The following is a 13,524-nucleotide window of genomic DNA, read 5'->3' on the forward strand; positions in this document are numbered from 1 at the left end:
AAACTGTGTACGTTTTAACTTGTGGATAAAAAATCCAAAGTCAAGATCAGTCAATTTGTTTGTCTACATGGCATAAAAAAAATATCTGATATTGAAGTAAACCTATTTTGAGTTAAGACAAGTAACTATGAGTAAGAGCAAACATCATGATACTGTAAGTTTGCAAGCTGAGTTTGAATAAGACATCCGATTAACACATTGCATTTATAACGTTTGGTTTAACTACACTACCGTTCAAAAGTTTGGGGTCAATTAGAAATGTCCTTGTTTTCGAAAGAAAAGCAATTTTGCCCATTAAAATAACATCAAATTGATCAGAAATACAGTGTAGACATTGTTAATGTTGTAAATGTCTATTCTAGCTGGGAATTGCATTTTTTGAACACAGTCAATTATACAATAATTCTATTTTGTTTGTTTTTACTCCTGAACTTCCTCTACCCTCAACCTCTCCGATCATTTTCATGATGTCCATCCGGTTTGCTTCTATATGCCATATCTTTCTAACTGTGCTCTTTCACAAAAGCTCTCAACCTATAACCTACAGTTGAAGTCGGAAGTTTACATACACTTAGGTTGGAGTCATTAAAACTCGTTTTTCAACTCTCCACAAATTTCTTGTTAACAAACTATAGCTTTGGCAAGTCGGTTAGGACATCTACTTTGTGCATGACACAAGTAATTTTTCCAACAATTGTTTACAGACAGATTATTCACTTATAATTCACTGTATCACAATTCTAGTGGGTCAGAAGTTTACATACACTAAGTTGACTGTGCCTTTAAACAGCTTGGACAATTCCAGAAAATGATGTCATGGCTTTAGAAGCTTCTGATAGGCTAATTGACATAATTTGAGTCAATTGGAGGTATTCCTGTGGATGTATTTCAAGGCCTACCTTCAAACGCAGTGCCTCTTTGCTTGACATCATGGGAAAATCAAAAGAAATCAGCCAAGATTGTAGACCTTCACAAGTCTGGTTCATCCTTAGGAGCAATTTCCAAACGCCTGAAGGTACCACGTTCATCTGTACAAACAATAGTACGCAAGTGTAAACACCATGGGACGACGCAGCCGTCATACCGCTCAGGAAGGAGACGTGTTCTGTCTCCTAGAGATTAACCTACTTTGGTGCGAAAAGTGCAAATCAATCCCAGAACAACAGCAAAGGACTTTGTTAAGATGCTGGAGGAAACAGGTACAAAAGTATCTATATCCACAGTAAAACGAGTCCTATATCGATATAATCTGAAAGGCCGCTCAGCAAGGAAGAAGCCACTGCTCCAAAACCGCCATAAAAAAGTCAGACTAGGGTTTGCAACTGCACATGGGGACAAAGATAGTACTTTTTGGAGAAATGTCATCTGGTCTGATGAGACAAAAATGTAATTGTTTGGCCATAATGACCATGGTTATGTTTGAAGGAAAAAGGGGGCTGCTTGCAAGCCGAAGAACACCATCCCAACCGTGAAGCATGGGGGTGGCAGCATCATGCTGTGGGGGTGCTTTGCTGCAGGAGAGACTGGTGCACTTCACAAAATAGATGGCATCATGAGGAAAGAAAATTAGGTGGATATATTGAAGCAACATCTCAAGAAATCAGTCAGGAAGTTAAAGCTTGGTCGCAAATGGGTCTTCCAAATGGACAATGACCGCAAGCATTCTTCCAAAGTTGTGGCAAAATGGCTTAAGGACAACAAAGTCAAGGTATTGGAGTGGCCATCACAAAGCCCTGACCTCAATGCTATAGAAAATGTTTGTGCAGAACTGAAAAAGCATGTGCGAGCAAGGAGGCCTACAAACCTGATTCAGTTACACCAGCTCTGTCAGAGGAATGGGCCAAAATTCACCCAACGTACTGTGGGAAGCTTGTGGAAGGCTACCCGAAACATTTGACCCAAGTTAAACAATTTAAAGACATTGCTACCAAATACTATTTGAGTGTATGTAAACTTCTGACCAACTGGGAATGTGATGAAAGAAATAAAAGCTGAAATAAATCATTCTCTCTACTATTATTCTGACATTTCACATTCTTAAAATAAAGTGGTGATCCTAACTGACCTAAGACAGGGAATTTTTACTAGGATTAAATTTCAGGAATTGTGAAAAACTGAGTTTAAATGTATTTGGCTAAGGTGTATGTAAACTTCTGACTTCAACTGTATATACTTATTATGGACACAGTATGCTTTACATTAGTTATCTTGTTGTTATTAGTTGTTGTTAGTTGTTATTAGTCCCATCCTTCAACTCCATTCAACACCACCCATCTATCTCTCAACATCATGCATATTGGATTTCTATTTACCATATATCTTTCAACTGTACTGTGATATTTTACAAAAGTTCTGAACCCTTCTATTCTCATTGTTTCTACAGATTGCAAATTGAAAATAAACATTTTTGTATTATTATATTATTGATCGATTGACTATGACTTTTCAGATCACCCAGTCATCGATATGTTGCCATTGTACAACTTTCTTAATGCAGTCGCAGGAAAACAAACCTTTGAAACCAGTTTTGATGGCCACTGTTAAAAGATAAGGATCATGGAGCTTTCCAGTGTTACTAGGCTACACTTATTTCTATAATCCAAGAAATTAGTAAAATGCACCATTGTAGAGCCAGAGGTTTTAGCATCGGCATGGTTTATGCGCGTTAGCGGTCACCAATGGCGCTAATCGCGTTGAATGCATAGCGAAGACCGGGCATAAATGTAACACGGGTCTAGACTTTAGAGTTTGTGATCTAGCTAATGATTAGCCCAATGGGGTAAATGCAGATGGGCAACCCTCAGCCTATTTATTTATACCCGCTATGCTGCATCAGGTGGGCGACATCAGGTGATAGCCTAATGCTTCTTGCTATATCGCACACCTGCCTGATAATATGGACCAATATGTTATTGGGCTCATTTCTGGAGGGGGACATTATATATTAGACGTCAGCGTAATTTATGTTCATTCATTTTGGAGTAGAATGTCCTTTTAAAACGTCACCAGAACTGACCTTCTCACAGTCATCATCTCCCCAAAAATTATACTGTGATATATGCTTTTGTCATTTTGTATTGTTTAGGCTAGTGTATTATATCACGTGTCTGCAGGGTCAGCAGTGTGATGTCTTTCCATCTCTCTCTCTGCTGAAGATCAAAGAGGCTCTGACTTCCTCCACAGAGCTCTGTGGGGAATTTCACGGATCAAAAGGAATTCAATTCATGGTTGGATAGAAGTAGAGACATTTTTAAGTTTGCGCTTAATGACAGGTCCCATGACCAACGGCGTTATGGCTTGACATTGTAATGACGGTGTGTATGACGAACATTAGGATACAACTTTAGAAGATTTAGAAAGTTGGATATTGTATGATGAAAGTGCAAGGCCCAAAAGTATTATCAGTGCAGTAGAGGAGATTCCATCATGTTGCTTATGCCTTGCTGGTTCAAGGGAAGGGGTAGAGAGCGAATAACGATCCTCTGAAAGACAGAGAGTGAGAATAATGTGGGGCAGTCTACCCATAACAGGTGGGATGAAATCAATATGGAATCTCATGGAATAACAAGATAGAGAGACAGAGTGTGTGCCGGCGTGTGTTTGAAAAGATTACTGAGGTGTAGGAGTGGGTATGGCAATTATTCAGCCACAGTACCCAGGGCAGCATATTGTACATTATAATGTCTGGCACATGATTACAAATGGTTTTTATTGACATAGTATATGTGTTTTACACAGGCAATGGGCTATCTGGGGATAAAATACTTACACACTCTATCAAAGATGCTTGTAGCTGCTTCCCAGTATGGTGGGATCTGTGTGTGTGTGTGCGTGTGTGTGTGTGTGTGTGTGTGTGTATGTGTATGTATGTGTGTGCTGGCCTGCCAAAAATGATGGCAAAGCAGTTGGCTAGGTAATCCTCTGGTTCAGCTGTTGTGGGCTGCCTAGCTATTTGGAGAAGGTGCTTTCTGTACTCTTGAGTGCCATACATACAGGGACCTTTGAACTGTTTGGATCCTTGTTTTATGTACATTTGATTGGTGGACTCAAATGAAGCATTTAAAATGTCTTTGTTTGTGTGTGAGAGAGAGAGAAAGAAAGAGGGAGTGTGTCAGACTCCCAGAGCTGTTTTTAGCTACCCTTAGTGACCTCTTTAAATTCATTGCTTTCTGATATAATGTGTGTGTGTGTGTGTGTCACAGGAGATTGGTGGCACCTTAAATGGGGCACACGAGCTCCTGGTAATGGCTGGAGTGTAATTAGTGGAATGGGATCAAATACATCAAACACATAAGTTCCATGTGTTTGATGCCATTCCATTCGCTCCATTCAGGACATTATTATGAGCCGTCCTCCCCTCAGCAGCCTCCTGTGGTGTGTGTGTGTGTGTGTGTGTGTGTGTGTGTGTGTGTGTGTGTGTGTGTGTGTGTGTGTGTGTGTGTGTGTGTGTGTGTGTAAGTGTGCGGGTCTGCCAAAAATGATGGCAAAGCAGTTGGCTAGGTACTCCTCTGTTTCAGCTGTCGTGGGCTACCTAGCTGTTTGGAGAAGAGAAAAAGGGAGACTGTCAGTCTCTCAGAGCTGTCTTTAGCTAACCTTAACAACCTCTGTAAATTAATTGCTTTCTGATACTGTGTGTGTGTGTGTGTGTGTTTGTGAGTATGAGGTGTATGTGATAGCTTGTGTGTGTGTTTTGTGTGAGTGAGTATCCATCAAGGTTATTATTGTTTAGTGTTTTTATATACAGTGGGGGGAAAAAGTATTTAGTCAGCCACCAATTGTGCAAGTTCTCCCACTTAAAAAGATGAGAGAGGCCTGTAATTTTCATCATAGGTACACGTCAACTATGACAGACAAATTGAGAAAGAAAAATCCAGAAAATCACATTGTAGGATTGATTTACTAGTTTTTATTCAGTTTTAGTTTGATAAAAACATTTATATTTTCGTTTTATATTATTTAGTTTTAGTTCTAGTTGTAGTGTTAGGGACAGAAATTAGCCTATGCATGGGAGGCCATAGAACCATATAAGTGTTGTTAGTTGTATTTCTTCCTTGTTAGCTAGTTATACAGTGCCTTCAGAAAGTATTCAGACCCCTTTATTTTATCCACATTTTGTTGTGTTAAAGTCTGAATTTAAATTGATTAAATTGAGATTAATCTGTAAGGTCCCTCAATTGAGTAATGAATTTCAAGCACAGATTCAACCACAGATTTGAATACCTCGCAAAAAAGGGCACCGATTGGTACCGCTGAATACCCCTTTGAGCAAGGTGATGTTACACCTAGTCACTACAAAGACACAGGTGTCCTTCCTAACTCAGTTGCCGGAGAGGAAGGAAACTGCTCAGGGATTTCACCATGAGGCCTTTGGTAATATTTAAACAGTTACAGAGTTGAATGGTTGTGATATGAGAAAACTGAGGATGGATCAACAACAGTGTAGTTACTCCACAATAATAACCTAAATTACAGAGTGAAAAGAAGGAGGCTTGTACAGAATAAAAAAAATAAAAAACATGCATCCTGTTTGCAACAAGGCACTTAAGTAATACTTCAAAAAATGTGGCAAAGAATTTAAATTTTGTCCTGAACACAAAGCGTTATGTTAGGGGCAAATCCAACACAACACATCTTCATATTTTCAAGCATTGCGGTGGCTACATCATGTTATGGGTATTCTTGTCATCGGCAAGGACTAGGGAGTTTATTAGGATAAAAATAATCAGAATACAGCTATAAGCACAGCCAAAATCCTATAGCAAAACCTGGTTCAGTCTGCTTTCCAACAGACAATTAGAGACAAATTCACCTTTCAGCAGGACAATAACACTGGAGTTGCCTACCAAGACGACATTGAATGTTCCTGAGTGGCCTAGTTGCAGTTTTGACTTAAATCAGCTTGAAAATCTATAGCAAGACTTGAAAATGGATGTCTAGCAATGATCAACAATCAACTTGACAGAGCTTGAAGAATTAAAAAAATAAAATAATGGGCAAATATTGTACAATCCAGGTGTGCAAAGCTCTTAGAGACTTACCCAAGAAGACTCACAGCTGTAATCGCTGGCAAAGGTGCTTCTACAAAGCAGCCAGGTCACCCGTGATACAAGTCAGTATTCAACGTCCATCCATGTCTGAGGACGTCAGGAGATGGAGTGGAAACCGGCAGCTAGGGGCAACAGTGAGCGCTGTTACCTTCAGGTAGGTTTTGGTTTTGCTACAGTGTTGTAGATGGGGATGGTTCCAAGGGTTGTATCTGCCACTGATTCCAAATGTTGCGAGTTCGAACCCAGAGATTGAAAGTAGTTTTTGTGATTTTTTTTGTAAGCTTATCCCAAACCGTAACCCTTACCCTAACCATTCGGAGTTAATGTCTAAACTTAACCTTAAACACTTTGACGTTTGCCACAACTTCAAAATTTGCTGTTTGAGAAACATGCATCATCATTGAAATCTGACGTCTTTTTTGTAATTGTTTTTATAATGGATCCCCAAGGCAGCAGCTATTCTTCCTGTGGTCCAGCAAAAATTAATGCAGTAATATACATTGTAATACAGACTCACAGCTGAGACCGTGAGACTGTGAGAGCTAGTTGCTATAAAGTATTGACTCAGGGGTGTGAATACTTATGTGCATGAGATATTTCTGTAGTACCATATCTCCATATCGCTAGTTAGCTACTGATTTGTATCTGGCAGGGATGTATACACTAGGGCAACAAGCGGATATGCGGTGACATCACCGGATAAAGCAGTGACGGTCTTCCCTGTTCTGACTCCTTCCCTTTGTCCCAACTGACGCAGGTACTTGTATGGATGTGTATGCTGGAATTTTGGTACATTGTGGGAGGCAAGCCGTCTGTCTAGAGAGATAGCTTGTGATACTGATTCACAAGCTAGGCATATTTGAAACATTGCCAACTCCTGGCAGCATTTACCTGCCAGATTCTAAATCTTGAAAACCCCATTAGGTTTAGTGGCTCGGGTGACTGATGTGACATTGGTGCAGTAAATGTCCTGGAGGGCAGACAGCTTGCCCCCTTTGATGTGTTGGGCTCACCGCACCACTCTCTGGAGAGCCATGCGGTTGAGGATGGTGGAATTGCCGTACCAGGCGGTAATGCAGCCTGACAGAATGCTCTCAATTGTGCAACTGTAGAAGTTTGTGAGGGTCTTAGGGGTCTTGCCAAATGTTTTCAGCCGCCTGAGATTGTAAAGGCGTTGTTGCGCCACTGGGCGAAAAGGGTCAATATCTATATCTATATATTTCCGGATATCTGACATTTTATTTGATATAAGGAATAGACATGCTCCAGATACGCATGTCCTTAATTTCATATACGGAGATAGAATATTCTCAGTAATGGGACAGTTTCTACATGCATCTAATCCGGACCTCAGAAATCTCCCTGCTACAGTATGAGTCCAGGGACATATCTGGGGTGAGATACATTCAAGACACTCACCTGATTCACGTGCACCCACTTATATATTTGTAGAATATTCCAACTCCGGAAACGGTATGTGTCAACATAATGACACATCTAAGCCTTTATACTTAGCCATGAACGAATCCACATATTTTCAGAAATGTATATCTATAGCCATTACCTGATCATTTATACATCCGTATTTTAAAAGTAATGCATAATTTCAATAGATATCCTTACATGACATGTAATATTCATCCTTGTATGTCTGAAGAAATGGCGCCGGAGAAGATGACTGCCGTTTTACAGCCCTCTAACCAATTGTACTATTATGTGTGTTTTTTCGCGTTATTTGTAATTTACTCTGTACACAATGTTTCTGCCACCGTGTCTTATGACCAAAAAGAGCTTCTGGATATCAGGACAGCGATTACTCACCTAGTATTGGACGAAGATTTTTTCTTCAACGAGCCGGACGCGAAGGATATCCTACAGACACCCGACAAGGCCCAAATCCCCGTCATTCGCATGAGAAAGAGACAGAGATATCGTGGACGTAGGTCGGGGTGCCGTGTAAGGATCCGACGGTGAGCGAGTAAACTGCCTCTTCCATAAAAACTATTAGCCAATGTTCAATCATTTGAAAACAAATTGGACGACGTAAGATTAAGGTTATCCTACCAACAGGACATTAGTGATCCTCTGTAGCTCAGCTGGTAGAGCACGGCGCTTGTAACACCAGGGTAGTGGGTTCGATCCCCGGGACCACCCATACACAAAAATGTATGCACGCATGACTGTAAGTTGCTTTGGATAAAAGTGTCTGCTAAATGGCATATTATTATTATTATTATTATTAAAAACTGTAATATCTTATGTTTTACCGAGTCGTGGCTGAACGACGACATGGATAACATACAGCTGGCGGGATATACGCTACATCGGCAGGATAGAACAACTGACTCCGGTAAGACAAGGGGTGGCGGTCTGTGTATATTTGTAAACAACAGCTGGTGCATAAAATCTAATACTAAGGAAGTCTAGAGGTTTTGCTCGCCGGAGGTAGAGTATCTCATGATAAGTTGTAGACCACACTATTTTCCAAGAGAGTTTTCATCTATATTTTTCGTAGCTGTCTATCTACCACCACAAACCGATGCTGGTATTAAGATTGCACTCAATGAGCTGTATAAGGCCATAAGTAAACAGGAAAATGCTCATCCAGCGGCAGCGCTCCTAGTGGCCGGGGACTTTAATGCTGGGAAACTTACATCCGTTCTACCTAATTTCTACCAGCATATTAAATGTGCATCCAGAGGAAAAAAACTCTAGACCACCTTTACTCCACCAACAGAGACGCATTCAAAGCTCTCCCTCGCCCTCCATTTGGCAAATCTGACCATAACTCTATCCTCCTGATTCCTGCTTATAAGCAAAAACTAAAGCAGGAAGAACCAGTGACTCGGTTAATAAAAAAGTGGTCAGATGACGTAGATGCTAAACTACAGGACTGTTTTGCTATCACAGACTAGAATATGTTCCGGGATTCTTTCGATAGCATTGAGGAGTGGACCACATCAGTCACTGGTTTCATCAATAAGTGCAACGATGACATCTTACCCACAGTGACCGTACGTACATACCCCAACCAGTAGCCATGGATTACAGGCAACATCCGCACTGAGCTAAAGGGTAGAGCTGCCGCTTTCAAGGAGCGGGACTCTAACCCGGACGCTTATAAGAAATCCCGCTAGCCCTCTGACGAACAATCAAAGAGTCAATACAGGACTAAGATTGAATCGTACTACACCGGCTCTGATGCTCGTCGGATGTGGCAGGGCTTGAAAACTATTACAGACTACAAAGGGAAGCACAGCCGCGAGCTGCCCAATGACACAAGCCTACCAGACGAGCTAAATCACTTCTATGCTCGCTTCGAGACAAGCAACACTGAAGCATGCATGAAAGCATCAGCTGTTCCGGATGACTATGTGATCACGCTCTCCGTAGCCAATGTGAGTAAGACTTTTAAGCAGGTCAACATTCACAAGGCCGCAGGGACAGACGGATTACCAGGACGTGTACTCCGAGCATGCACTGACCAACCTGCAAGTGTCTTCACTGACATTTTCAACATGTCCCTGACTGAGTCTCTACTACCAACATGTTTCAAGCAGACCACCATAGTCCCTGTGCCGAAGGACACTAAGATAACCTGCCTAAATGACTACCGACCCGTAGCACTCACGTCTGTAGCCATGAAGTGGTTTGAAAGGCTGGTCATGGCTCACATCAACACCATTATCCCAGAAACTCTAGACCCACTCCAATTTGCATACCGCCCCAACAGATCCACAGATGACTTAATCTCTATTGCACTCCACACTGCCCTTTCCCACCTGGACAAGAGGAACTCCTACGTGAGAATGCTATTCATTGACTACTGCTCAGTGTTCAACACCATAGTGCCCTTAAAGCTCATCACTAAGCTAAGGACCCTGGGACTAAACACCTCCCTCTGCAACTGGAACCTGGACTTCCTGATGGGTAAGGGTAGGTAACAACACATATGCCACGCTGATCCTCAACACGGGGGCCCCTCAGGGGTGCGTGCTCAGTCCCCTCCTGTACTCCCTATTCACCCATGACTGCATGGCCAGGCACGACTCCAACACCATCATTAAGTTTGCAGACGACACAACAGTGTTAGGCTTTTCACCGACAACGATGAGACAGCCTATAGGGAGGAGGTCAGATACCTGGCCGTGTGGTGCCAGGATAACAACCTCTCCCTCAATGTGATCAAGACAAAGGAGATGATTGTGGACTACAGGAAAAAAAAGAGGACTGAGCACACCCCATTCTCTTCGACGGGGCTGTAGTGGAACAGGTTGAGAGCTTCAAGTTCCTGGGTGTCCACATCACCAACAAACTATCATGGTCCAAACACACCAAGACAGTCGTGAAGAGGGCACGACAAAGCCTATTCCCCCTCAGGAGACTGAAAAGATTTGGCATGGGTCCTCAGATCCTCAAAAAGTTATACAGCTGCACCATCGAGAGCATCCTGACTGGTTGTATCACCGGCTGGTATGTCAACTGCTCGGCCTCCGACCGCAAGGGACTACAGAGGGTAGTGCGTACGGCCCAGTACATCACTGGGGCCAAGCTTCCTGCCATCCAGGACCTCTATACCAGGCGGTGTCAGAGAAAGGCCCTAAAAAGACTCCAGCCACCCTTGTCATAAACTGTTCTCTCTGCTTCCGCACAGCAAGCGATACCGGATCACAAGGTCCAAAAGGCTTCTCAACAGCTTCTACCCCCAACCCTTAAGACTCCTGAACAGCTAATCATGGCTACCCGGACTACCCTCTTTTATGCTGCTGCTACTCGGTTTTTATTTATGCATAGTCACTTTAACTCTACCCACATGTACATATTACCTCAATTACCTCGACTAGCCGGTGCCCCCGCACATTTACTCTGTACTGGTACCCCCCTGTATACAGTGAGGGAAAAAAGTATTTGACCCCCTGCTGAATTTGTATGTTTGCCCACTGACAAAGACATCATCAGTATATAATTTTAATGGTAGGTTTATTTGAACAGTGAGAGACAGAATAACAAAAAAATCCAGAAAAACGCATGTCAAAAATGTTATAAATTGATTTGCATTTTAATGAGGGAAATAAGTATTTGACCCCTCTGCAAAACATGACTTAGTACTTGGTGGAAAAACCCTTGTTGGCAATCACAGAGGTCAGACGTTTCTTGTAGTTGGCCACCAGGTTTGCACACATCCAAGAGGGATTTTGTGCCACTCCTCTTTGCAGATCTTCTCCAAGTCATTAAAGTTTCAAGCTTGACGTTTGGCAACTCGAACCTTCAGCTCCCTCCACAGATCTTCTATGGGATTAGGGTCTGAAGACTGGCTAGGCCACTCCAGGACCTTAATGTGCTTCTTCTTGAGCCACTCCTTTGTTGCCTTGGCGGTGTGTTTTGGGTTATTGTCATGCTGGAATACCCATCCACGACCCATTTTCAATGCCCTGGCTGAGGGAAGGAGGTTCTCACCCAAGATTTGACGGTACATGGCCCCGTCCATCGTCCCTTTTGATGCAGTGAAGTTGTCATGTCCCCTTAGCAGAAAAACACCCCCAAAGCATAATGTTTCCACCTCCATGTTTGATGGTGGGGATGGTGTTCTTGGGGTCATAGACAGCATTCCTCCTCCTCCAAACACGGCGAGTTGAGTTGATGCCAAAGAGCTCCATTTTGGTCTCATCTGACCACAACACTTTCACCCAGTTCTCCTCTGAATCATTCAGATATTCATTGGCAAACTCCAGCCGGGCCTGTATATGTGCTTTCTTGAGCAGGGGGACCTTGCGGGTGCTGCAGGATTTCAGTCCTTCACGGCGTAGTGTGTTACCAATTGTTTTCTTGGTGACTATGGTCCCAGCTGCCTTGAGATCATTGACAAGATCCTCCAATGTAGTTCTGGGCTGATTCCTCACCTTTCTCAGGATCATTGCAACTCCACGAGGTGAGATCTTGCATGGAGCCCCAGGCCGAGGGAGATTGACAGTTTTTTTGTGTTTCTTCCATTTGAGAATAATCGCACCAACTGTTGTCACCTTCTCACCAAGCTGCTTGGCGGTGGTCTTGTAGCCCATTCCAGCCTTGTGTAGGTCTACAGTCTTGTCCCTTGGCTCTTTGGTCTTGGCCATGGTGGAGAGTTTGGAATCTGATTGATTGATTGCTTCTGTGGACAGGTGTCTTTTATACAGGTAACAAACTGAGATTAGGAGCACTCCCTTTAAGAGTGTATAGCCTCCCCCTCACTGTATAGCCTCCCTACTGTTATTTTATTGCTGCTCTTTAGTTATTTGCTTTTATTGTTTTACTTAACACTTTTTATTTTACCTTTTCTTTTAAAAACTGCATTGTTGGTTAAGGGCTTGTAAGTAAGCATTTCACTGTAATGTCTACACCTGTTATATTCGGAGCAAGTGGCAAATAACATTTGCGCCGAAAATCAACAAAATCAACAAATCAACACTGATATTCAGTAGTAGGCTACAAGGCACAGAAAAGCAAACATCATCATATTTAATCCAAGCTGCTATTTCTGTTTAAAACATTCAGAATAGCAAATCCAGCGCTCCAATCATAGCAGATGTTATTGTTAAAGATACAAATGTTGACCAATCTTTGCAAAACATTTATTTTATTTATTTAACAAAAAATAAATGTTGCACACCCTCTATACCCCTGCCGGCCCTGTTTGTTAAAGATGATGGATGAGATGGGTGCAGATTGGGTCGTCAGTGGCGGTCTCCATCCAGTCCAGACCCAAGGTGGTGGTAGTGTTGGTCTATGATCCACTCCCAACTGTCAATGCATAAATCTTGAATCAAAATTGTGTTGTTATTGCAAGAAAATATTTCACACAACCATACCACAAGGTAGTTAGTTACTCTACATGCTTCATTCATGAAGAGAAAACTAACTGGAACAAAGTAGCTAGCTAGCCAAGTTGCTAGTTAGCTAGCTAATTTAGTTAGCTAGATAGCTTATATTAACCAGTAATACAAAATGTTAGCTGTCACCTTGAGGCTTGAAGAGAAGGCAATTTTGTTATTTGTTAGCTAGCTAGGTTACCAGTTAGCTTTTACCCCCTATCAAGCCTAGCTAGCTAGTTGGCTAGCCCTACTGTCTGCTGGCCAAATTAGCTAAGGTTCTTGATCCTAGTAACTAAGATAAATAAAACATCTCATATTAGCTACTCACTTCAGCTGTCAAGTGTCAATGTGCAGCAGTAGGACGGAGTCAGGCGCAGGACACAGAACTGAGTTAACGAAAAAGAAACAACTCTAATTTCCACGCAGGGAAAACATACCAGCTCACATAAGTCTTAGACACAAAACAAAGAACAAACACGCACAAAACCATGTTCGAACCAGAGTTTTAAATAGGGAAATAATATAATGTAATGGGAACCAGGTGTGTACAATCAAGACAAAACAAATGGAAAAAGAAACGTAGATCGGTGGCAGCTAGAAAGCCGGTGACGACGACCGCCGAACGCCGC

This window comes from Coregonus clupeaformis, chromosome 23, assembly GCF_020615455.1.
Source record: "Coregonus clupeaformis isolate EN_2021a chromosome 23, ASM2061545v1, whole genome shotgun sequence".
Lineage (NCBI taxonomy): Eukaryota > Metazoa > Chordata > Actinopteri > Salmoniformes > Salmonidae > Coregonus > Coregonus clupeaformis.